The sequence below is a fragment of the Salmo salar genome, chromosome ssa04 (genome assembly GCF_905237065.1).
Source record: "Salmo salar chromosome ssa04, Ssal_v3.1, whole genome shotgun sequence".
Classification (NCBI taxonomy): Eukaryota; Metazoa; Chordata; class Actinopteri; order Salmoniformes; family Salmonidae; genus Salmo; species Salmo salar.
Window position 1 is genome coordinate 35,342,273 of NC_059445.1, and position 27,868 is coordinate 35,370,140.

The window sequence follows — 27,868 nt, forward strand, 5'->3', positions numbered from 1 at the left end:
TAGAATACCAGAATGCCTCCTAAAGGTCATGTGTCATCATTTGAGAAAATGTGTCTCCTGTATAGTATACAACTGTCTCTTGTATAGTTCTATAATCTCTATATCCACTCTATCTGCTGGACATCTAGGAGGTGAAAACCCACTGAAGGACAGTCTTCGCGCACACAACATGGCGCTTCACGACACAAAACACAACACGACATGGCATGGCAAGACACAACGCATTAACAAAACATCACACTATGGCACAAAACAAAATCAATTGTCAGTAATAAAAAATGAAAGAATTCCTCACTAACAAAAGAGCAATACAAATTCTGTCAACATCGTTTAGGAATGTACACTTCCCCCAAACACGTAAGCCCCCATGCCATCTTTGTAAGTTTTAAATCATCACTGTATGACTAATAAATCACTGTGTGTTCATTTCATGGAAATAACTCCAAATATATGTTTTATTATTTATTTCCCTGAGCCTCCTTTGGCCCTTGAAATGCTCAGTCTGATCATGTGGGTGTTAGGAAACGAACGTTAAGATATTTACATACACAGCCCTGATTGGCTGATAGGATGGTCTAGAGACCACCCTTTTACACAGGTGAACAGTCATTGGTCTATTATAATTAGATCACATTGTGACGTCATGATGTGGGCCAAAACTTTTCATCCCACCTGAACAGGTTGAATTCCAGGATTCTTTTTCCGACAAGCTCATACACAAAAAGGGTATTATCATACTTTCTACAATTTCAGATTGTTATTTAGACCTCATAGTGTGGAAATCTAATCTAAAAAATACAGGAAATCACGTATTTAAATGCAATGCCCCTTTAAAATCTCATGGTAATTCCTCATTCATTTCTTGTCATTTTTTGCACTTTGTCTTTAGCAAAAAATGTACTACAGTGAAGGACAATTGTTAGAATCATTCATACACAAATTGAAATGATCCCTCAAGTTTTTTTTTTAATGTTTATTTAACTAGGCAAGTCAAGAAATGTAGGAAAGCGCATGGAAACCTTGCCTGAATACAGGTTCAGACTAATATGATTGTGGTGGTTGACAATAAGATAATGGGCCTATCCTTGAGTATATATTGAGGTTTCAAACTTTTGTCCAGAAAAAATATATTGAAGCAAGATTTTCTATTCTTTATCAAATGTTACCTTCAATAACAAGCCGAGGTTGATACACTGCACTACTGTTCCGTTTGACAACCGAACGAGACCTTCCAAATCTGTCCGTCTGAAATGTATTATATACCACTTATCAGTTGAGAAAAGATTGGAGAGCTACTGTAATATGGCACAATGAAGTGGACAAGACACATGACTGTCATATGTGCATGGCGTTGTATAACCCTTATATGACTCATGTACTTTTGCCTCTCAATATCAAAATCTGAAAGGGAGGAGAGAGAATAGTACGTTGGTTATTACAATGCCTTATTGCATTTCATGTTAGCGTATATTCATTATTTTCAAGAGGTAGCCCGGAAAAAAATAATTCAGGTGTCCACCATTAGTATCCGGGATAAACAATAAATATTTCATTTCAGATATGTCTGCCCATCTTCCTGATTTCTGAATTGTAATATAAAAATTGACCTATACAGACTTTGCAAATAATATTCTGTTACCACTTAAAATGTCAGGGTGTGAGTACATTTGTTGAAGAAATACTGCAATGCAGAATTGCAACAACAAAAAAACGAGTTAGAATGGATTTAAATCTGGCCATAGCTCTTATATAAAGACAATTTAATAACTGCTATAGAGAAAGTCACCCCAGGGGATAGTGCAGAAGGTATAATTAAACAATGAATAAGACAACAGTCAAATGAAAGGTCACATGAATTAACAGTAAATCAATGAACTCAATGAGTTCTGCTGAGCCACCTTGTCACTCTAATCCCTACAGAAACACAGCACACCTCTTGAGTAAGGTGTGTAACAGAAATGATAGACCGTGTGACATTCGACTACAAATTGAAAAGGTCATTCAATTGTCATAGCAAACTGTAAATCGTAACAAAACAAAACATGGCTCTGAAAGATGTTTTTGATTTGAAAATAGCATGTTTCGTTTATGTACATCACTACACTATCTTTCAGAACAATCACTGTCAAATATTTTTCACAAGCTGAGGGTGAATATATACACGAGGGAGAGATTTAATTAGCTTTATTTATGTTACCGTACTTATCTCTGAGAAATATAGGAATTCACAATTACCGTTAAAAACAATATATGTACTATAAGGTAAGGTCAGTTGAACATGAGAGAATGAGAGGTACAGAATCATAGGTCCAGTTTCGCACTTATCATGACAAACCAATACCAAGAGAGAAATTCATTGAGAAATGAATAGAAAAATACAGAAATACGAAAAGAGAAATGCCAACGTACTGGTGTGGTAGTGGGTAGCCAATGGTGTGGGCTGGAGCCAACATGGTGTGGGAACCAAAGGGCTGGTCAGTCCTCGTCTCTTCGTCTGGCATCAAAATGGAGTCAGGCTTGGTGGACAGAGTAGGCCGACTCTTTCAGTGAAAATACAGCAGGGACCTGGAACAACACACACATAAATTGTTTAAACCACATTGTGAACAGAGCAAAAAGTCTGTCTGACCCCCTTAAACCAGACACACACACACATACAACACACAGTCACAAACACATCCCAACGTCAGTATACTCAAAAAAGAGTTCAGAAACTACTAGGAAAAAAAGCCCAATAACAGCAGCATTGTTTGAACAAGAGAATATCAGCAAATCACCAGCTGAAATTGAAGCAAAGATACTGTCCCCCTCTTTCTTTCTTCCTTCTTTCACCCTCCTGTCCCGCTGTCCTATCCTCAGTAACAGGGGTACATAACCCACACCCCCAAGATGGAGTTAGAAAAAATCTACGGCGAGCTAGAGACGGCGTAAGGTTGAATGCAGACGGTGAGATGTGGTCGAGGAGGAGCTGTTGTAGCTGCTCAGGGCTGGCTACAGAGAAAGTGGAATTTGTGACCATGCAAAGGAAAGGGTGGTGTTTTCTTTTTTTTTTGGCGCTGCTTCACTCTGCCTGTTTTTTTTTTTTTTATCCCAGCAGGGTCCTTGGCTGCGTTTCTGACTCTCCTTAGCTATGCCAAAACGTTGGACGTTTCCTTTTGTTTTAAACTCCCCTGATTTGAATCGAACAAGGGGATGACAAAAAGATATCGCCTCGAACAGGCAGGGAAAAATTGACCCTGAAATGTTCAAAGCAGAGCGAAAGTTAAAGAGGAAAAGAGGGGGCAAAGAAAGAGAGACAGAGAGAGAAAAAGCGAGTGTGAGAAAGTACAAGATCAAAAATAATAGAAGCTTAACAGAAGATTGAGGAGAGAAAAAAAACAGAAAATTCGAAGGAAAAGTGAGTACTAAAAAGGACTGCTTTTCGCATCAGACTTTTCTCTGCAAACATGTCTTCCATCTCTCCCCAAACGCGAGCGAGCCAGCTGCCTAGTGAGTCTCCTCACCTCTCCTCCGCCCTCTCCATAACAGAGCAGCCCTCGCCTCAGCCCCAGCCTTTCCAATCTACGCCACGTAGTGAGAGACATAGAGAGAGAGAGAGAGAGAGAAAGCAGCCACTTTTCTCTCCCCTTTCCAAAATGGCTGAGGGCCGGGGCCGGACAGAGACAGAGGGAGAGCTACAGCTAGCGGAGAGGGAGAGTAGCGCTTGTCACGAGAGGGCTGTCTCACCCCGCCTCACCTCTTCTCACCCTGCTGCTGCTGTAACAGAGCAACTCTCTCTCTTAGTCTCCTTCCTCTCACACACCCTTTGTCCCATTCACTCACTGTCAGGCCAGAGCAATGGCGCACAGTTGTGTCGTCACCCCGTAGGAAGAAGCCTTGGTCAGCCTGGACCAGCCTGCCATGCAGGGAGGATGCTGCTAGTAGTGCCAGTAGTGTCTGGCTGTATGATGATGCTCGAGTCTGGCAAAATATTATCTGCCTATCTGGCACGCGGTCTGTCAGTTCCATCTAGCTAATCTCCTCCTGATGCAGTGATATGTATTTTCTGGCTGTCTGGTTTTGTGTCTCTGTCTGAATGTATGACCCATATCTTTAACCTTTTCAATAGTATTCAGGATATGAAAATCACAGAGATTCTGGATCCAGAGGGAGTCATTTCAGTGTCGCACGTGCTAACACCTAATTTCTTCCCGATGTTTAAGGGGATATATTTACCAAGCTGATGAAATTTCGGCTGGTACACATTTTCAACACACGACATTGACCAAAAAAAATTGAAAAAAATTGTATTAATAATATTTTAGCGTTCTCTCTGTTTTGGTTTGGCAGTAAATCTGTAGCTGCATGAAAACATGAAAATTGCAGACTAGTAGGCTAGGTTATTGTTCATCCACATTTTGGACATCTTCTATCAATTATAAATGGTCCGGCATTTTAAATGACTACCTCAAGACCTTAAAAATCCCAACTGTGTACTGCTGTCAGCCAACCCATTTCAGTCTATTGGAAGGTATCTTTATATGTCTGAATGTAGTAACAAAAAGGTTCTGCCAAAGACCCTTGCCTTGACAACTATTTTGTTTTGATGGAATTATTCCAAATTAATTATGCTCCAGTCCTTACAATGAATAGGCCTGAATTTAAATTATATTTAATGGCAAAATGTATGTACCCTACCATACACAAACATTCTTTTGAACAGTACGCATGTGGCCTGGTCTAAAATAATAACATTGAAATGATTAGGAAAATAAAATGTATTTTTGTACATACACATACCCCCCCCCCTCCATCCCACCAACACGTGAAATAACCTATTTTAAAGTAGTGTCAGGGAGAAGCTGTGTAAATAATAATGGGAGCTCTCTCTGTCTTCCAGTCTGCCTGAGTCTGAGTCTGCTGTCTGAAGCCCTGCCAAGGGTCTGCTGTCTCCTCTCTTCCACAGCCTCAGCCTCACACAGCCACCACTTGAATCTCAATGAACACATTTGACTTTCAGGACACACATTGCCAAGTCCCCTGGCTGGCTGTCGCAGTGCCTAGACTAAGTCCCAAATGGTACCCCATCACCCAAAGGGCCCTTGTCAACAGTAGTGCACTATATAGGGTGCCATTTGGGAAGCCTAGTCAACATGGAGAACTAAGGCCCCCTCTGGAGCAGCCGGGGGAACAAAGAGGGAGGCAGACAAGGCAGACATGGGCACAACCCCAGACTAAGGCCCCATACAGCGCCCCCTAGAACGTGCCAGAACCCCCAGAGGACAAAGGCCAACACCCTTCTGGGGAGAGGGGTGAGGAAGCAAGGAAGAGAGGGTGACAGACAGACATGGTAGGCATAACCCCAGACACCACTGAACCCCAAGAACCCCTGAGAACCACCCAGAACCCACAGGGAACAAAGACTAACTCCCACCAGGACCCAGCCAATGTCAATCAGTAAGCGAGAGAAAGAGAGAGAAGTAGAAAAGAGGGGTCAGAGACCCAAAAGATCATAATCACTAGGAGCAATGAGTAACATACTGTAATATATTGTCATATATTGTGCAATATATGAAATACCAGTGCTAACATGAGAATGTAAAATTTGGGCAGCAATAGTCCAAAATCCTTTACAACTTATGCTAACCGTCAATGGGAAACCAGAGTGACTTACAGGAGCAATTAGGGTTAAGGGCCTTGTTCAAGGGCACATCAACATATTCTTCACCCAGTCAGCTCGGTGATTCGAACCAGTGACCATTTGGTTACTGGCCCAATGCTCTTAACTACTACTACACAGATATAATGTAAGAGCAGATAATGTACAGTGTAATGTGGAGCAATTATGCTGTTTCTTTAAAGCTGTCTTGCGTTCCTCTTACAGTCTTGTGTCCCAACTGGCATCCTATGCCCTATATAGTGCACTATTATGGACTGATGACTGCAGAGAGGTTTATCTTTGTTTTCCAACATGTCTCTCTGGGCTCTGAACTCTTTGTTCTTTCCGGTAACTGATGAATCATGTCCACTGAGGCCCAGAGAGTGAACACACTGGTTACAACCACATAATAGAAAACAACCGCGTCACAAAGACAGACAGACGCACAAAGACTAACGAACCATCACTCAACCAGGGAGAGGACAGTCATAAAAAATTAAAAAATTACAAAAAAAATAAAATATATATATATATATATTAGATAATGATATAACCGCAACATCCAGAGATTTCAGAATTGAGAAAAAAACGAAACATTGTGAAACTATGACCAAAAAGTTAAGAATAGCTGGTCATGAGATGGCAAAGCCGTTAACTAGCTAGCTGCCTACTTAACAACCAAATGACACGCAACATCTGTTTGTAGCGAAGCCAACATCCAGTCCTAGAAATCATGCTTCATTCTCTCTCTAACTCTTGTTCTGTTTCTTTCTTTTACCCCTCCCTCATGCCCTCTCTAGCTTCTTCCGTTGCTTGCCATGTTATCCAAAACTATAGCGCTCTGAACAGAAAAGTGATGAAAGAAGACAGACAGACAGAAAAAGGAGAAGAGGACAGTAGAAAGTCAGTAAAGGGATAACACAGCTGCTCAACAACTTTGTTCCCTAATAGCCTCATCCCATCTTCTCTCTCTCTTTGCATGGTGATCTCATCTACTGCCTCTCCTACAAACAGACAGTCTTGGAGCATTGTTGCCTGTAGCTGAGAGGCTGTCTTGGAGCACTGTACTCGATGTAGCGAAGACAGGGTTGATTTCATCTTGGAGTACTACAAGGATAACGTTGCGTCTCCTTTAAGTTGGTGGCAGCTCAGTTGTCAATAGTTTTAGTGTTTCAAAGCACTTCATTTTAATAGTGTACTGCCTTTAGCTATGACTGGAGACTGGGATAGAGAAGTCAACTTACTAAATGACCTGACTGAGATAAGGTGTTTCAGTTTAGACCAAACTAAAGAGGTAAAGGCTTATGTGTTTGATATGGACATTAAAACCTGTTAAACTCCGAATGGTTGTTTTGGGCCCTGTACTGGGCCCAGCAAGTTTTGGGAGGTACACCCTAAAAAAATATTGGGTCAGAAAATAGAAAGTGATATACACTGAACAAAAAAGATTTTACTGAGTTACAGTTCATATAAGGAAATCTGTCAATTGAAATAAGTTCATTAGGCCCTGATCTATGGATTTCACATGACTGGGAATACAGATACGCATCTGTTGGTCACAGATACACTACATGACTAAAAGTATGTGGACACCTGCTCATTGAACATCTCATTCCAAAATCATGGGCATTAAAATGGAGTTGGTCCCCCCCCTTTCCTGCTATAACAGCCTCCACTCTTCTGGGAAGGCTTTCCACTAGATGTTGGAACATTGCTCTGGGAAATTGCTTTCATTCAGCCACAAGAGCATTAGTTAGGTCGGGCACTGATGTTGGGCGATTAGGCCTGGCTCGCAGTTGGCATTCCAATTCATCTCAAAGGTGTCGATGGGGTTGAGGTCAGGGCTCTGTGCAGGCCAGTCATGTTCTTCCACACTAATCTCAACAAACCATTTCTGTATGGACCTCGTTTTGTGCATGGGGGTATTGTCATGCTGAAACAGGCAAGGGCCTTCCCCAAACTGTTGCTACAAAGTTGGAAGCACAGACTCATCTAAAATGTCATTGTATGCTGTAGCGTTAATATTTCCCTTCAATGGAACTAAAGGGCCTAACCCAAACCATGAAAACAGCCCCAGACCATTATTCCACCTCCACCAAACTTTACAGTTGGCACTATGCATTCGGGCAGGTAGAGTCCTCCTGGCATCCGCCAAACCCAGATTCTTCCTTCAGACTGGCAGATGGGGAAGCTTGATTCATCACTTCAGAGAACGCATTTCCACTGCTCCAGAGTCCAATGGCAGCGAGCTTTACACCGCTCCAGCCGACACTTGGCATTGTGCATGTTGATCTTAGACTTGTGTACGGCTGCCCGACCATGGAAACCTATTTCATGAAGCTCCCGACGGACAGTTTGGAACTCTGTAGTGAGTATTGCAACCGAGGACAGAATATTTCAGCACTTGGCTGTTCCGTTCGGTGAATTTGTGTGGCCTACCACTTCTCGGCTGAGCCGTTGTTGCTCCTAGACGTTTCCACTTCAAAATAACAGCACTTACAGTTGACCGGGGCAGCTCTAGCAGGGCAGAAATTTGACGAAGTGATTTTTTGGAAAGGTGGCATCCTATGAAGGTGCCACATTGAAAGCCACTGAGCTCTTCAATAAGGCCATTCTACTGTCAATGTTTGTCTATGGATATTGCATGGCTGTGTGCTCGATTTTATACACCTGTCAGCAACGAGTGTGTTTGAAATAGCCGAATCCACTAATTTGAAGTGGTGTCCATATACTTTTGTATATACAGTGTACCTTAAAAAAAAGGTAGGGGTGTCGATCAGAAAACCAGTCAGTATCTGGTGTGATCACTTTTTGCCTCATGCACCGCAACACATCTCCTTCGCATTGAGTTGATCAGGCTGTTGTTTGTGGCATGTTGTCCCACTCTTCTTCAATGGCTGTGCGAAGTTAGTGGATACTGGCGGGAACTGGAACACGCTGTCGTACATGTAGATCCAGAGCATCCTAAACGTACTCAATGGGGGACATGTCTGGTGAGTATGCAGGCCATGGAAGAACTGGGACATTTTAATCTTTCAGGAATTGTGTACAGATCCTTATGACATGGGGCTGTGCATTATCATGCTGAAACATGAGGTGATGGAGGCGGAGGAATGGCACAACATTGGGCCTCAGGATCTCGTCATGGTATCTCTGTGCATTGAAATTACCATCGATAAAATGCAGTTGTGTTTGAAGTCTGAAGCTTATGCCTGCCCATACCATAGCCCCACCGCCACAATGGGGCAGTCTGTTCACAAAGCTGACATCAGCAAATCGCTCGCCCACACGTCACCATACACCCTGTCTGACATCTGCCCGGGATAGTTAAAACCGTGATTCATCCGTGAAGAGCACACTTCTCCTGCATGCCAGTGGCCATCGAAGGTGAGCATGTGCCCGTTGAAGTATGTTACGACGCCAAACTGCGGTCAGGTCAAGGCCCTGGTGAGGACGAAGAGAATGCTGATGAGCTTCCCTCAAATGGTTTCTGACAGTTTGTGCAGAAATTATTCGGTTGTGCAAACCCACAGTTTCATCAGCTGCACGGGTGGCTCACCTCAGATGATCCTGCACGTGAAGAAGCCGGATGTGGAGGTCCTGAGCTGGCGTGGTTACACATGGTCTGCAGTTGTGAGACCGGTTGGACGTTCTGCCAGATTCTTTTTGATGCCCGGGAAGCTGATGTTTGGAGTATATATTGGCCCTCGAAATGTCGGCTTCGAGGGCTTTATCACTTTTATACAACGGTTATCAACATATTCAAATAGTGATTGACATATTTTCATAAAAGTTATTTTTATTAAGTTATTCATACTATTTCATCCTTCCAGAAGATATAGTCCCGACACAAATCTAGAGTTGCTACCCAAGCCGGCTGGTCATTCAGTCTTTTTGTTCTGTATCTATGGACACGACCAGTTGTGGAAGAAGTACACAATTGTCATACTTGAGTAAAAGTAAAGATACCTTAATAGAAAATTACTCAAGTAAAAGGGAAAGTCACCCAGTAACATACTACTTCAGTAAACGTCTAAAAGTATTTGGTTTTAAATATACTTAAATATCAAAAGTACATGTAATTGCTAAAATATACTTAAGTATTGAAAGTAAAAGTATAAATCATTTAAAATTCCCTATACCAGACAGCACCATTTTCTTGTTTTTTTATTTATAGATTGCCGGGGGCACACTCCAACACTCAGACATAGTTTACAAACTAAACATTTGTGTTTAGTGAGTCCGCCAGATCAGAGGCAATAGGGATGACCAGGGATGTTCTCTTGATAAGTGCATGAATTTGATAATTGTCCTGTCCTGCTAGCCATTCAAAATGTAACGAGTACTGTTAGGTGTCAGGAAAAATTTATTGAGTAAAAAGTGCATTATTTATTTAGGAATTTACTGAAGTAAAAGTAGTCAAAAATATAAATAGTTAAAGTATTTTTACCTAGGTGCTTTACACCACTGGACGCGACCCAGTCATTCTGTCTAAATGTTCCAACTACGGCTAACTTACAGTCACGTCAAAAAGTGCAGTCAAGAATAACAGCAAGGTAGCTGCATTTGCATTTGTTTATGCAGTTTTCTAGTGACATTTATTTTGATACATCCATGACAATGAGCTAATGAGGCTCGATTTCACCTGGCATGTAAAATGTGCTCACTCGTCAGGACACTGTTGTTTAGAGGAGCTAGCCAACAACACAGCTAAAACAACCACTTCAAACTGAAGCTGGAAAGATTGAAAACTATCCATAAAAATTATGCCAGCTGATTCATGATTTCGACTGGCTGAGAAACGCAGCCTGCCTGCCTGCTTGTCTCGTCCCGACTCCAGACACATTCATTACTATGGGACAGCTGGAGATCGAATTTCAATATCGAAACAATGTTGTAAATGTTGGAGAGACAGACAGCAAGGTTTATACAAATCTTAGCTGTTGAAAACTAAATGTTAGTCTAAAAGAAATGTGAGATATTGTCTTGATTCTTTTTATAGTGGAGATCAAATTTATAAAGTGCCTGGCTGGGCTGATGAGACAGTGGATTGCGCAGTCAGATGGAACGGAGTAAATAAGCATTTTAACGTCATAGATTTAGCCGGTGGCAACTTGTGGAATAGACACTGGCAGGAATGCGGTTTTCACCAATCAGCATTCAGGATTAGACCCACCCGTTATATTAAAAAAATTACGTTGGAGGCGGCTTATGCTTGAGAAATTAACATTCAATTATCTGACGACAGCTCTGTTGGACATTCCTGCAGTCAGCATGCCAATTGCACGAAACCTTGAAACTTGAGACATCTGTGGCATTGTATTGTGTGACAAAAATGTGCACCTGTGTAATGATCATGCTGTTTAATCAGCTTCTTGATATGTCACACCTGTCAGGTGGATGGATTCTCTTGGCAAAGGAGAAATGCTCATTAACAGGGATGTAAACAAATTTGTGCACAAAACTTGTGATAAATAAGCTCTTTGTGCGTATGAACCATTTCTGGGATCTTTTATTTCAACTCATGAAACATGGGACCAACAATTTACATGATGTGTTTATATTTTTATTCAGTGAATCATTTGAAAGCTATAGCCCGTGCCTTTTTGGAAATGTCAATAAGAATCTTCTGTAGTAGTCACATTGAGCCAGGGGTGAGAGAGGAAGAGAGGGAGATCTAAAGGTTGTAAGAAAGGGGGACCTAATTACTATATTAACCTGTTTGTGATTTCTATTCATCTACAGGAACTGGTGCCTTGGTGTTAATCACCCTGAAAACAATGCTGCTGCTGCAGCCAAGAGTACAGCAATATTAACACATCATATCTCACATGACAGGCAAACAGGGCGAGGAGAGAGAGAGGCAGAGAGAGAGAGGGGAGATAGAGAATGAGAGAAGAGAGAAAGAGGAGGAGCGTGTGTGAGAGAGACAGAGAGAGAGACAGACATATGGAGAGCAAGAGAGAGTGAGAGAGTGTGAGAGAAAGATAGATACAGAGGGATAGAAGAAGATAGAGATAGCCTGCCTGTGAAGCTGTGAGGGAGCGCCAAGCCCTGATGAAGAAATGCAGGGATTTTCAGTGAAATTAATCTGACTAAGGCCATTAATCTACCCAATGGAGCAGCTCCACATTGGGAGAGGGGGAGAGGGAGAGGATGGGAGAGGGAAAGGGGGAAGGGAGAAGGGAGAGAGGGAGAGAGTGAGAGAGAAGAGAGAGGAGAGGGGGCGGATGATAGGAAGGAACCGAAGAGGGATGGAGGAGGTGGGGGTCCCTGGGACTTGCAGAGAATTGCATTTCTCTTTCATGGGATGCCAGGTTGTTATATGACAGTGTTCTGTAGGCAAGATGGAGGAGAATGGAGGATAAGTACCTGGAGACTAATAGTAAACATTAAACACACAAAAAATGTCAAGAGAATAACAATGTTTAAAATAGTATATTATTAGCAGTTAAAAAATGTAGCATAACATTTCAAATGTTACATTAGCTACGTATTTACATTTACAATGTACAAATATTAGAATGTACGAATGACGGGGTGGAAATCAATAGGCAGGTAAACATTGGTTATATTTACATTGGTGTTTCTGACCCAATGGTTGACCTTTTCTTGTGGCAGCAGGTCAGAAATTTTGCTGCTGGGATTGCACACTGCGGTATTTTGCCTAACAGATACGGGAGTTTGTCAAAATTTGATTTGCGTTCAAATTCATTGTGAGTTTCTGTAATTTGAGGGAAATATGTGTCTCTACAGTATATGATCATACATTTGGCAGGAGGTTAGAATGTGCATGTCGGTTTCCATTTAATTTTGTGGGCAATAGACACATATCTTGTCTTCTCTTGAGAGCCAGGCATGCCTATGGCGACCTCTCTAAATAGCAATGCTATGCTCACTGAGTTTGTACATAGTCAAGGTTTTTCTTAGTTTCGGGTCAAAACAAGGGACTTCTTTTGTAGGCCCTAGTTGGTTGGGAACAGAAGCACTAGATCATCTGCAAACAGTAGACATTTAATGTCAGTCTGGTAGGGAGAGGCACGTTGCTGCGGACTTTTCTGTTCATTGATATAAATGTTAAAGAGGTTGGGGCTCAGGCTGAATCCGTGTCTCAACCCCTGGTCCGAGGAAAGTCATCTCTGTGTTTATTGCCAATTTTGACCACACACTTATTGTTTGTGTACATTGATTTTTTAATATCATAGGTTTTCCCCCCAACACCGCTTTCCATCAGTTTATACAGCAGGCCATCATGCCAAATTGAATCAACAGCTTTTTTTAAATCAACAAAGAATGAGAATCCCATTTGACATTTGCTCAGGACATTGTTTTCATTGTGGAAATGTTGGAGTCTGCTGTTGATGATACTGCAGAGAGTTACTGTGCACAGATTCCTTGGTAATTATTGGGGTGAAATTTGTGTCCACTTTTGTGGATTGAGGGGATCAGAACTTGGTTCCAAATATTGGGGAAGATGCCAGCACTGAGGATAATATAGAAGTTTGTGGTCTGAATATTTTATAATTTCATTTTGGTTACCATCAACACCATAGGCCTTTTGGGGTTGGAGGGTTTAAATTTTGTCCTGTTTTCCTTCTATTTGATTTTGAATGTTAAGACCCATTTACGATTTTTCTTAATTTTTATTAAAATAAATATTTGATGAAACATTGAATTTAGCCTTACTGCTATTAGTTGATAGAAACACTTTTTCCATATTTTGTTACGTTACAGCCTTATTCTGAAATGGATTTAAAAAAAAAAATCCTCAGCAATGTACATACAATACCCCATAATGAGCAAGCGTAATTATTTACATAGTAATTGAGACCTTTGAGATGCTATTAGACTCGGAATTGAGCTCAGGTGCATTCTGTTTCCATTGTACATCCTTGATATATGCAATTGATTGGACATAATTTGGAAAGGCACACACCTGTCTATATAAGGTCCCACAGTTGACAGTGGATGTCAGAGCAAAAACCAGGCCATGAGGTTGAAGGAATTGTCCGTAGAGCTCCAAGACAGGATTGTGTCGAGGCACAGAGTGGGAAGGGTACCAAAAATAATCTGCAGCATTGAAGGTCCCCAAGAACACAGTGGCTGCCATCATTCAGAAATTGAAAAAGTTTGGAACCATCTAGACTCTTCCCCTTCCCCGGCCAAACTGAGAAATTGAGGGATAAGGGCTTTGGTCAGGGAGGTGACCAAGAACCTGATGGTCACTTTTACAGAGCTCCAGAGTTCCTCTGTGGAGATGGGAGAAACTTCCTGAAGGACAACCATCTCTCCAGCACTCCACCAATCAGGTCTTTATTTCAGATTGGCCAAACGGAAGTAACTCCTCAGTAAAAGGCACATGACAGCCCACTTGGAATTTGCCAAAAAGGCACCATAAGACTCTCAGACCATGAGAAAGAGGATTCTCTGGTCTGATGAAACCAAGTTTAAACTCTTTGGCCTGAATGCCAAGCGTCACGTCTGGAGGAAACCTGGCACGCTGGCATGCTGAAGCATGGTGGTGGCAGCGCCATGCTGTGGGGACATTTTTCAGTGAGATGGTTTGGGAAGAGTTGGACCACAGAGTGAAGGAAAAGCAGCCAACAAGTGCTCAGCATATATGGGAACTCCTTCATTTCCACCAGTCTAATGACTATTGCTCGTGTTTCTTGGCCCAAGCAAGTCTCTTCTTCTTATTGGTGTCCTTTAGTAGTGGTTCCTTTGCAGCAATTCAACCATGAAGGCCTGATTCACACAGTCTCCTGTGAACAGTTGATGTTGAGATGTGTCTGTTACTTGGACTCTGTGAAGCATTTATTTGGTCTGCAATCTGAAGTGCAGTTAACTCTAATGAACTTATCCTCTGCAGCAGAGGTAACTCTGGATCTTCCTTTCCTGTGGCGGTCCTCATGAGAGCCAGTTTCATCATAGCGCTTGATGGTTTTTGCGACTGCACTTGAAAAATATTTTCTTCCAGATTGACTTACCTTCATGTCTTGTAATGATGGACTGTCATTTCTCTTTGCTTATTTGAGCTGTTCTTGCCATAATATGGACTTGGTCTTTTACCAAATAGGGCTATCTTCTGTATACAACCCCTACCTGCACCGTGCTTATAAAGCCACCATGCTTCTACACCTGCATTGCTTGCTGTTTGGGATTTTAGGCTGGGTTTCTGTATAGCACTTTGTGACATCAGCTGATGTAAGAAGGGCTTCATAAATACATTTGATTGATTGATTGATACCTTGTCTCAACACAACTGATTGGCTCAAACGCATTAAGAAGGAAAGAATTTCAAGAAATGTACATTTTTTTAAGGCAGACCTGTTAATTGAAATGCATTCCAGGTGACTACATCATGAACCTGGTTGAGAGAATGCCAAGCGTGTGCAAAGCTGTCATCAAGGCAAAGGGTGGATCCTCTGAAGAATCTCAAATATAAAATATATTTTGATTCGTTTAACACTTTTTTAGTTAATACATGATTCCATATGTGCTATTTCATAGTTTTCATGTCTTCACTATTATTCTACAATGTAAAACATTTTACAAATATAGAAAATCCCTGGAATGAGTAGGTGTGTCCAAACTTGGTACTATATACAAAAATACAAAATATAAAAACACAGTCATGGGAAGCACAATTAAAACATCCCAAATCACCTAGAGAATATACGTGTTTGTGAGTGTCTCACCTTTCCATAGACGGGTCATTTTAGTGTGTATCCAAAACTGTTCGGATGCTAAAGACAGAAGTTGGCAGATTGGAGGTACCAACTCCACACAAGTCACGTGACACCGTTCAAATGCATCAGGCGTTTTTGTGAGAAGATCGATTTTTGCGAAGTCTCATGGTATGACAAACACGCTGTAGCGGTGATCTGCTCCACCGCAGATCCGGAAGGCCGCAATTGAGACGCAGCCCATGCTAAAAACTAAACTCAGCAAAAAGAGAAACGTCCCTTTTTCAGGACCCTGTCTTTCAAAGATAATTTGTAAAAATCCAAATAACTTCACAGATCTTCATTGTAAAGGGTATTAACACTGTTTCCCATGCTTGTTCTACATCCGGCGCCGAAAGAGATGGCCCCCTCGCTTCGCGTTCCTGGGAAACTATGCAGTATTTTGTTTTTTTATGTGTTATTTCTTACATTGTTACCCCAGGATATCTTAGGTTTTATTACATACAGTCGGGAGGAACTATTGGATATAAAAGCAACGTCAACTCACCAACATTACGACCAGGAATACAACTTTCCCGAAGGGGATCCTCTGTTTGGCCCACCACCCAGGACAATGGATTGGATCCCAGCCGGAGACCCAAAACAATGGCGCCGCAGAAGGGGCAGACGGAGCGGTCTTCTGGTCAGGCTCCGTAGACAGGCACATCGCACACCGCTTCCGAGTATACTACTCGCCAATGTCCAGTCTCTTGACAACAAGGTAGACGAAATCCGAGCAAGGGTTAGCTTCCAGAGAGACATCAGAGACTGTAAAGTTCTTGGTTTCAAGGAAACATGGCTCACTCGAGACACGCTATCGGAGTCGGTACAGCCACCTGGTTTCTTCATGCATCGTGCCGACAGAAACAAGCATCTCTCTGGTAAGAAGAAGGGCGGGGGTGTATGCCTTATGATTAACGAGACGTGCTGTGATCATAACAACATACAGGAACTCAAGTCCTTTTGTTCACCTGACTTAGAATTCCTCACAATCAAATGCCGACCGCATTATCTACCAAGAGAATTCTCTTTGATCATAATCACAGTCGTGTATATTCCCCCCAAGCAGACACATTCACGGCCCTGAACGAACTTCATTTGATTCTATGTAAACTCAAAACCACATATTCTGAGGCTGCATTTATTGTAGCTGGGGATTTTAACAAGGTTAATCTGAAAACAAGGCTCACCAAATTTTAGCAGCATATCGATTGCGCAACCCGGGCTGGCAAAACCCTGGATCATTGTTATTCTAACTTCCGCGACACATATAAGGCCCTCCCCCACCATCCTTTTGGAAAAGCTAACCACGACTCCATTTTCTTGCTCCCAGCCTATAGACAGAAACTAAAACAGGAAGCACCCGTGCTCAGGTCTGTTCAACGCTGGTCCGACCAATCGGATTCCACGCTTCAAGATTGCTTCGATCACGTGGACTGGGATATGTTCCGCATAGTGTCGAACAACAACATTGATCCCTGTTCTCTCTCCTCTGCACAGGCCATACAAACGCTCCACACCGCGTGGCCGCTGCCACTCTAACCTGGTGGTCCCAGCGCGCACGACCCACGTGGAGTTCCAGGTCTCCGGCAGCCTCTGGAACTGCCGGTCTGCGGCCAACAAGGCAGAGTTCATCTCAGCCTATGCTACCCTCCAGTCCCTAGACTTCCTGGCGCTGACGGAAACATGGATCACCACAGATAACACTGCTACTCCTACTGCTCTCTCCTCGTCTGACTACGTGTTCTCGCATACCCCTAGAGCATCGAGCCAGCGGGGTGGTGGCACTGGAATCCTCATCTCTCCCAAGTGGACATTCTCTCTTTCTCCCCTGACCCATCTGTCTATCTCCTCATTTGAATTCCATGCTGTCACAGTTACCAGCCCTTTCAAGCTTAACATCCTTATCATTTATCGCCCTCCAGGTTCCCTTGGAGAGTTCATCAATGAGCTTGACGCCTTGATAAGTTCCTTTCCTGAGGATGGCTCACCTCTCACAGTTCTGGGTGACTTTAACCTCCCCACGTCTACCTTTGACTCATTCCTCTCTGCCTCCTTCTTTCCACTCCTCTCCTCTTTTGACCTCACCCTCTCACCTTCCCCCCCTACTCACAAGGCAGGCAATACGCTTGACCTCATCTTTACTAGATGCTGTTCTTCCACTAATCTCATTGCAACTCCCCTCCAAGTCTCCGACCACTACCTTGTATCCTTTTCCCTCTCGCTCTCATCCAACACTTCTCACTCTCCCCCTACTCGGATGGTATTGCGCCGTCCCAACCTTCGCTCTCTCTCTCCCGCTACTCTCTCCTCTTCCATCCTATCATCTCTTCCCTCTGCTCAAACCTTCTCCAACCTATCTCCTGATTCTGCCTCCTCAACCCTCCTCTCCTCCCTCTCTGCATCCTTTGATCTCCTCTGTCCCCTATCCTCCAGGCCGGCTCGGTCCTCCCCTCCTGCTCCGTGGCTCGACGACTCACTGCGAGCTCACAGAACAGGGCTCCGGGCAGCCGAGCGGAAATGGAGGAAAACTCGCCTCCCCTGCGGACCTGGCATCCTTTCACTCCCTCCTCTCTACATTTTCCTCTTCTGTCTCTGCTGCTAAAGCCACTTTCTACCACTCTAAACTCCAAGCATCTGCCTCTAACCCTAGGAAGCTCTTTGCTACCTTCTCCTCCCTCCTGAATCCTCCTCCCCCTCCCCCCCTCCTCCCTCTCTGCGGATGACTTCGTCAACCATTTTGAAAAGAAGGTTGACGACATCCGATCCTCGTTTGCTAAGTCAAACGACACTGCTGGTCCTGCTCACACTGCCCTACCCTGTGCTTTGACCTCTTTCTCCCCTCTCTCTCCAGATGAAATCTCGCGTCTTGTGACGGCCGGCCGCCCAACAACCTGCCCACTTGACCCTATCCCCTCCTCTCTTCTCCAGACCATTTCCGGAGACCTTCTCCCCTACCTCACCTCGCTCATCAACGCATCCTTGACCGCTGGCTACGTCCCTTCCGTCTTCAAGAGAGCGAGAGTTGCACCCCTTCTGAAAAAACCTACACTCGACCCCTCCGATGTCAACAACTACAGGCCAGTATCCCTTCTTTCCTTTCTCTCCAAAACTCTTGAACGCGCCGTGCTTGGCCAGCTCTCTTGCTATCTCTCTCAGAATGACCTTCTTGATCCTAATCAGTCAGGTTTCAAGACTGGGCATTCAACTGAGACTGCTCTTCTCTGTGTCACGGAGGCTCTCCGCACTGCTAAAGCTAACTCTCTCTCCTCTGCTCTCATCCTTCTAGACCTATCTGCTGCCTTTGATACCGTGAACCATCAGATCCTCCTCTCCACCCTCTCCGAGCTGGGCATCTCTGGCACCGCGCACGCTTGGATTGCGTCCTACCTGACAGGTCGCTCCTACCAGGTGGCGTGGCGAGAATCTGTCTCCGCACCACGTGCTCTCACCACTGGTGTCCCCCAGGGCTCTGTTCTTGGCCCACTCCTATTCTCGCTATACACCAAGTCACTTGGCTCTGTCATATCCTCACATGGTCTCTCATATCATTGCTATGCAGATGACACACAATTAATCTTCTCCTTTCCCCCTTCTGACAACCAGGTGGCGAATCGCATCTCTGCATGTCTGGCAGACATATCAGTGTGGATGACGGATCACCACCTCAAGCTGAACCTCGGCAAGACGGAGCTGCTCTTCCTCCCGGGGAAGGACTGCCCGTTCCATGATCTCGCCATCACGGTTGACAACTCCCTTGTGTCCTCCTCCCAGAGTGCTAAGAGCCTTGGCGTGACCCTGGACAACACCCTGTCGTTCTCCACCAACATCAAGGCGGTGACCCGATCCTGTAGGTTCATGCTCTACAACATTCGCAGAGTACGACCCTGCCTCACACAGGAAGCGGCGCAGGTCCTAATCCAGGCACTTGTCATCTCCCGTCTGGATTACTGCAACTCGCTGTTGGCTGGGCTCCCTGCCTGTGCCATTAAACCCCTACAACTCATCCAGAACGCCGCAGCCCGTCTGGTGTTCAACCTTCCCAAGTTCTCTCACGTCACCCCGCTCCTCCGCTCTCTCCACTGGCTTCCAGTCGAAGCTCGCATCCGCTACAAGACCATGGTGCTTGCCTACGGAGCTGTGAGGGGAACGGCACCTCCGTACCTTCAGGCTCTGATCAGGCCCTACACCCAAACAAGGGCACTCCGTTCATCCACCTCTGGCCTGCTCGCCTCCCTACCTCTGAGGAAGCACAGTTCCCGCTCAGCCCAGTCAAAACTGTTCGCTGCTCTGGCACCCCAATGGTGGAACAAGCTCCCTCACGACGCCAGGACAGCGGAGTCAATCACCACCTTCCGGAGACACCTGAAACCCCACCTCTTCAAGGAATACCTGGGATAGGATAAGGTAATCCTTCTAACCCCCCCCTTAAAAGATTTAGATGCACTATTGTAAAGTGGTTGTTCCACTGGATATTATAGGTGAATGCACCAATTTGTAAGTCGCTCTGGATAAGAGCGTCTGCTAAATGACTAAAATGTAAAAAAATGATGAATACGCTGATTCGGTGAGCAAGTTTATTAGCAAGTGCATCGGTGATGTTGTACCCACAGCGTCTATTAAAACATTCCCCAACCAGAAACCGTGGATTGATGGCAGCATTCGCACAAAACTGAAAGCGCGAACCACTGCTTTTAATCAGGGCAAGGTGACCGGAAACATGACCGAATACAAACAGAGTAGCAATTCCCTCCGTTAGGCAATCAAACAAGCAAAGCGTCAGTATAGAGACAAAGTAGAGTCGCAATTCAACGGCTCAGACACGAGAGGTATGTGGCAGGGTCTACAGTTAATCACGGACTACAAAAGAAAAACCAGCCCCGTCGCAGACCACGATGTCTTGCTCCCAGACAAACTAAACAACTTCTTTGCTTGCTTTGAGGACAATACAGTGCCACTGACACGGCCCGCTACCAAAACCTGCGGGCTCTCCTTCACTGCAGCCAATGTGAGTAAAACGTTTAAACGTGTTAACCCTCGCAAGGCTGCAGGCCCAATCGGCATCCCAGCCACGTCCTCAGAGCATGCGCAGACCAGCTGGCTGGTGTGTTTACGGACATATTCAGTCAATCCTTATCCCAGTCTGCTGTTCCCACATGCTTCAAGAGGGCCACCATTGTTCCTGTTGCCAAGAAAGCTAAGGTAACTGAGCTAAATGACTACCGCCCTGTAGCACTCACTTCCATCATCATGAAGTGCTTTGAGAGACTAGTCAAGGACCATATCACCTCCACCCTACCTGACACCTTAGACCCACCCCAATTTGCTTACCGCCCCAATAGGTCCACAGACGACGCAATCGCAATCACACTGCACACTGCCCTAACCCATCTGGACAAGAGGAATACCTATGTAAGAATGCTGTTCATCGACTACAGCTCAGCATTTAACACCATAGTACCCTCCAAACTCGTCATTAAGCTCGAGACCCTGGGTCTAGACCCCGCCCTGTGAAACTGGGTCCTGGACATCCTGACGGGCTGCCCCCAGGTGGTGAGGGTAGGTAACAACATCTCCACCCTGCTGATCCTCAGCACTGGGGCCCCACAGGGGTGCATTCTCAGCCCTCTCCCATACTCCTTGTTCACCCATGACTGCGTGGCCATGCACGCCTCCAACTCAATCATCAAGTTTGCAGACGACACTACAGTGGTAGGCTTGATTACCAACAATGATGAGACGGCCTACAGGGAGGAGGTGAGGGCCCTCGGAGTGTGGTGTCAGGAAAATAACCTCACACTCAATGTCAACAAAAAAAGGAGATGATCGTGAACTTCAGGAAACAGCAGAGGGAGCAGCCCCTTATCCACATTGACGGGACAGTAGTGGAGAGGGTGGAAAGTTTTAAGTTCCTTGGCGTACACATCACGGACAAACTGAAATCGTCCACCCACACCGACAGCGTGGTGAAGAAGGCGCAGCAGCGCCTCTTCAAGCTCAGGAGGCTGAAGAAATTCGGCTTGTCACCAAAAACACTCACAAACTTTTACAGATGCACAATCGAGAGCAACCTGTCGGGCTGTATCACCGCCTGGTACGGCAACTGCTCCGCCCACAACCGTAAGGCTCTCCAGAGGGTAGTGAGGTCTGCACAACGCATCACCGGGGGCAAACTACCTGCCCTCCAGGACACCCACACCACCCAATGTCACAGGAAGGCCAAAAAGATCATCAAGGACAACAACCACCCGAGCCACTGCCTGTTCACCCCGCTATCATCCAGAAGGCGAGGTCAGTACAGGTGCAGTAAAGTGGGGATCGAGAGACTGAAAAACAGCTTCTATCTCAAGGCCATCAGACTGTTAAACAGCCATCACTAACATTGAGTGGCTGCTGCCAACAAACTAACTCAACTCTAGCCACTTTTATAATGGAAAAATGGATGTAATAAATGTATCACTAGCCACTTTAATTAAAACCTCTTTGGCTAGGGGGCAGTATTTTGACATCCGGATGAAAAGCGTGCCCAAAGTAAACTGCCTGTCACTCAGGCCCAGAAGCTAGGATATGCATATAATTAGATTTGGATAGGAAACTCTCTGAAGTTTCTAAAACTGTTAAAATAATGTCTGTGAGTATAACAGAACTGATATGGCAGGCGAAACCCCGAGGACAAAGCATCCCCCCCCAAACAAATTCAGCCAACCACTGATTTCAATGGCTGTCACTTTTATTATAAGGCGAAATCGTCCCAAATTGCAGTTGCTAGGGCTTCCACTAGATGTCAACAGTCTTTAGAAAGAGTTTCATACTGTTTTTTTGAAAAATGCGCCAGAAATGGTAGTTTTTCTAGGTGGCTCCCATTTTGGCTGTAGTGTTTTCCATGCGCATGGACGAGAGCGCGTTCTTTTTGTTTTTCTCCGGTAAAGACAATAACGATTCTCCGTCTTAAATTTTATCGTTTATTTACGTATTAGGGTACCTAAGGTTTGATTATAAACGTTGTTTGACTTGTTTGGAAAAGTTTATTAGTAACGTTTGGGATTCATTTTGTATGCATTTTGATGGAGGGAAACCGGTGGATTATTGACTGAAGCACGCCAGCTAAACTGAGTGTTTATGGATATAAAGAACGACTTTATCGAACAAAAGGACCATTTGTAATGTAACTGGGACCTTTTGGAGTGCCAACAGAAGAAGATCTTCAAAGGTAAGGCATATATTATATCGCTATTTCTGACTTTCGTGTCGCAACTGCCTGGTTGCAGTTGGTGAGCTTTCGCCGTAAAGCCTTTTTGAAATCTGAATTAACAAGGATTAACAAGAAGTTAAGCTTTATTTTAATGTATTACACTTGTATTTATATGAATGTTAAATATTTATATTTCTGTAGTTTGAATTTGGCGCTCTGCTATTTCACCGGATGTTGTCAAATCGATCCCGCTAAAGGGGTTTGATCCCTAAGAAGTTTTAAACAATGCCACTTTATATAATGTTTACATACCCTACATTAATCATCTCATATGTATATACTGTACTCTATACCATCTACTGCATCTTGCCATCTTGATGTAATAAATGTATCACTAGCCACTTTAAACAATGCCACTTTATATAATGTTTACATATCCTACATTACTCATCTCATATGTATATACTGTACTCTATGCCATCTACTGCATCTTGCCTAGGCCTGTTGTAAGGCAGGTTCTCACCAGACATCACTGGCAACAACGTTGCCAATGGACACAAATCCACCGTCTCTGGACCAGCCAGGACTGGCAAAAAGTGCTCTTCACTGACGAGTCACGGTTTTGTCTCACCAGGGGTGATGTTCGGATTCGCGTTTATCGTCGAAGGAATGAGTGTTATACCGAAGCCTGTACCCTAGAGCGGGATGGAGCGGACCCTCCACCTGACAGAGGTGGAGGATCCGTCATGGTCTGGGGCGGTGTATCACAGCATCATCGGACTGAGCTTGTTGTCATTGCAGGCAATCTCATAGGTGTGCGTTACAGGGAAGACATCCTCTCTCTTGTGGTACCCTTCCTGCAGGCTCATCCTGACATGACCCTCCAGCATGACAATGTCACCAGCTATACCGCACATTCTATGAGTGATTTCCTGCAAGACAGAAATGTCAGTATTCTGCCATGGCCCCCGAAGAGCCCGGATCTCAAACCCATTGAGCACGTCTGGGACTTGTTGGATCAGAGGGTGAGGGTTAGGGCCATTCCCCCCAGAAATGTCCTGGAACTTGCAGGTGCCTTGGTAGAAGAGTGGGGTAACATCTCACAGCAGGAACTGTGAAATCTGGTGCAGTCCATGAGCAGGAGATGCACTGCAGTACTTAATGCAGCTGGTGGCCACACCAGATACTGACTGTTACTTTTAATTTTGACACCCCCTTTGTTCAGGGACACATTATTCCATTTCTGTTAGTCACATGTCTGTAGAACTTATTCAGCTTATGTCTCAGTTGTTGAATCTTGTTATGTTCATACAAATATTTACACATGTTAAGTTTGCTGAAAATAAACGCAGTTGACAGAGAGAGGACATATCTTTTTTTGCTGAGTTAAGGTAGTATCTCTAGCTTAAACAGACAGATTTATATCGGACATTTTTTGTTATACTAATTCAATTTCTGCAGAGGCACAGACATCGACTCTAGGGGGGTTTAATTAGTTGATTGTAAGTTTAGTAAACTGTAATGTATGTGTTTTTGCTCTTGGTTCTTTGTTATATGGACAAAAAGGTTGGAGAAGTGGTTTATCCATACATCTCCATTTTGGATAGCTAGCTCTTCGTGTTGTTGTTTGTTCAGTGTTTTCCCATTTTTCCAGAAGTGATATTATTCTATGGATTTTTCGGTTACATTAAGCTTTTTTCTGACATGGTTTTCCTTCTTTTATCTTAGTTAATTTCTGAACTGTTTTAGTGTTACCCCATATTAAAGGCGTATATTTAGGTTTTCTGGGTCACTGTGGTGTTGGTTGGATAGGTTTCTAAATGTCTTTCTTAGGTTTTTTGCATTCTTCATCAAACCATTTTTAATTGCTGTCAATTTTCTTAGGTTTTCTGCTTGATATGTTAGCTGATATGTCAAATATACTGTTCAGGCTTTCTTCTGCTAAGTTTACACCTTTTTGAAAAATGTTGTCCAGGAAGTTGTCTAGGAGGGATTGGATTTGTTTTTGGACAATTGTTCTATGGTAAATTTCAACACTATCTTCCTTTCATCTATAGCATTTCTTAATAGCATGCAATTTGTTGGACTTACATGCCTCATGGTTGAGTATTGCTCTTTTCAAGTAGGCTGTGATTTTGCTGTGGTATGAAAGGACTGACTGTGAATGCTCCGAGATTATGGGTTGAAGTTGTGATAAAGTAGCTTATATTTCTGCTGCCAAGAGATGAGCTGTACAGTCAGTGTACCTACCGTAGGAGTCCCCTCGAAGCCTATCAATGACTATCTACAGACCCAGCGTGTGAAAGAGCTGCAGGAGTTGCGACCCATTTATGTTGGTTATGTTGTTGTTGGTGTGTCTAGGGGGGCATATGGGGGAGGGAATGCTGGCCCCTCCAGGTAGGTGTTGGCCCCCCTGTGTGCTGAGTGTGTCAGGTTATTGTCCAGTTCTGGCGTTCAACCATTTCCTGGGCCTGGAAATGGTTGAAAACCCCCTCTAGGTTCGAGAAACTGTCTTCATTAAAGTATTGGATTCTATATGGGGGATATGCTGTAGGTAGCACACAGGAGGACATTTTTCTCTGTAATTTCCTTATTTATTTCTAACCAGATGTAAAACGCTCCTGATTTAATTCATTAGTAGAGTGGGTTAGGTCTGATCAATACCAAATTAGCATACCCCCTGAGTTTCACTCCTGGTAGTTTGGTGGATGGGACTACCAGCTCTCCTTAACCTAGAGGGCAACCAGTGGGTCCGTCTCCTCTATAGAATAACAATGTCTGTATTTCAGAAAATGGTTGGCACCAAAATAATTTTTCATTCAAAACCATTGTTTTTTTTGTTCCGTTCCACTGAACCCGACCAGCAAAATAAAGTTCTGAACCGGTTCGAACCCAAAAAAGTACTAATTTATATTATTATTTTATGTTCCTTATTAAACCTCTGAAATCATGTATTTTTTTTACATTTACCTCGACATGAAATTACTTCACCAATCAGTGTGGATAGAGCAGCTTGCTAAGTGATTTGATCTGCATACGAAAGTCGTTAAGAGCAAATTTTATCTTGCCATAACCGTATGATTTTACTATAATGAAAGACAAACACACAAACTGTTCTGCCAGTCACAGTGTAGGGGAAAGTTGCAACAAGTTAGCTAGCTAGCTAAGAAGCTTGTGTGTGCCGAACAGCACTAGAATTAAAAACACGTCTTACCTTTTTGTAGTTAATAAATGCAATGTGAAATGTGGTAACTATAGTATCCGTAACGAACATTAAAAAAGTTTATGCATTCTTCTTGAAATGCAATGTTGTCAGTAGGATACAGTAAACTATGCTTCAGAGGGGAGGGGCAGGTAGTCTACACACACACACACACACACACACACACACACACACACACACACACACACACACACACACACACACACACACACACACACACACACACACACACACACACACACACACACACACACACACTAGCAAAGATTTCCAGCTGCCAGGCAAAAACTGGAATAAGTTTCTGAGTGATAGAGTTAGGGCTTTGCTTAGGAGCTTTGTTGCGATTTTTGTGGGACTGGATAAAATTGCCTGGAACATAAAATAATGTTATTAACTGGTTCCAATACTTTTAAAATAGCAGTTCTCTTCTGGAACAGCATAGATCACTTTTGTTTCCGGTTTGGGTTCTGTTCCACAAATAATTACGTTATTTTCCGGTGTTCGGTTCTGTTCCCTGAACCGGTTCCAACCCTGCTCTATAGGCCAAAGGCAGACGACCTCAGGCCTTGAATCTCTCTCTCTCTCTTTCTCTCTCTGTTTTTCTTTCTCTCTTCCTCAAATACTAAGATTTCAGACACTTTCCCCCCCTGTTTTCTCTCTGCTCAAATCAACACACCTCTCTCTCTCTCTCTCTCTCTCTCTCTCTCTCTCTCTCTCTCTCTCTCTCTCTCTCTCTCTCTCTCTCTCTCTCTCTCTCTCTCTCTCTCTCTCTCTCTCTCTCTCTCTCTCTCGCTCTTTCTCTCTCTCTCGCTCTTTCTCTCTCTCTCGCTCTGTCTCTCTCTCTCACTCTCCCTCTCTCTCTCACACAGGGATACTGCTATGAACAGCACCTTGATCCATCAGTGGGGAGGGGGTGTCTGTTCTGTGGGAAGGAGGAGACAGTGCAGCATCAGTTTTTTCTTATTGTTCCAGGCAGGTATGGTTGTTTTCTGTCCTCGGTGGGTTATGTACCTGCCTAGGGTTGGGGCTGACGCTGGACCTATACATTGGAGGGTCTAGGATTAGCCTAGCCAACAGGCAAAGGGACAGTCTAGTAAACAACCTTTCGGGGCATGCAAAAACGGCAGTGTGGAAGACCAGGAAACATGAGATGATGCTGGGGCTGGTGCAGGCTCGACACTGTTTAGTGGTTTAGTTTAGTGGTTTTTATTAAAGTAATTTTTTGTAATAAAATAAAAATCTCTCTCGTCTGTCTATCTGTCTGTCTGTCTGTTTGTCCCTACCATCGTCTCCCCCTCCCTCCGCTTCTCCCCCTCGTCTCTCTCCTCCACTCCTCCTCTCGCTCTCTCTCTGTTTCATTTTGAACCCTGCTCTGGTAGGCAGGGATGGAGAGAGTAGGGAGAGAAAGCAGAAAGAGAGGGGTAGCTCCATGGTTACCTGGCATCGGGCCATCTCATTACACCGCCAATTGATTCTGGCCTGCCGCCACATCCGTTCACCCTACCTCCCCCCCTCCTCCCCCTGAACCCCCAAACCCCCACCTGCCAGCCAGCCAGCCAGCCACCTTCCCATCATGCACCTTGCTCAGACTGTCTGCAGTGCGGGAGGAATTCAGAGCACACAGAAACATACCAAACACCACACACAAAAACACAGCTTTACTTTAAAGAGACACTAACCCGCCTTACTCACAGTCCCACAAAGCTCAGAATCCAAAGAACAGGCAAACAAACACAAATATACGGAGAGCAACTTTTTGCCAAACGAGTGATAAAACCAGTTGCACCCCCCCAAAATGTCATACATCACCACATTGCACAGAGGTGTCAGAGGCAACTGGTAACATCTCCCTTTGATCTCAGAAGGAGCTAAACAGATGAGATACTTGAATGCCATGAAGATCCTATAATTTCAAGCAGATAAGCCTCTTACAGAATGAACCAACAGCAGGGTACTTGCATCCTAGAGATAAAAGTCCATTGAAAAACTTTAGCAGCCAATAGATCACTGTGTACACACCTACAAAATGCAGGTACTACTACTACTATTGATAATAAATAATAATAATAATATATGTCAATTAGCAGACA

At 44.0% G+C, this 27,868-nt stretch overlaps 1 long non-coding RNA gene across 1 annotated transcript; it reads right to left on the reverse strand.

The window, feature by feature from the left end:
* Positions 1 to 449: 449 nt before the first annotated feature.
* LOC123742442 (uncharacterized) lies at positions 450 to 3,595 on the reverse strand. The gene is made up of 2 exons (XR_006769598.1): positions 2,778 to 3,595; positions 450 to 2,565 (listed from the first exon to the last, which is right to left on the reverse strand). It is a non-coding gene; the product is annotated as an uncharacterized lncRNA (long non-coding RNA).
* Positions 3,596 to 27,868: the final 24,273 nt, after the last annotated feature.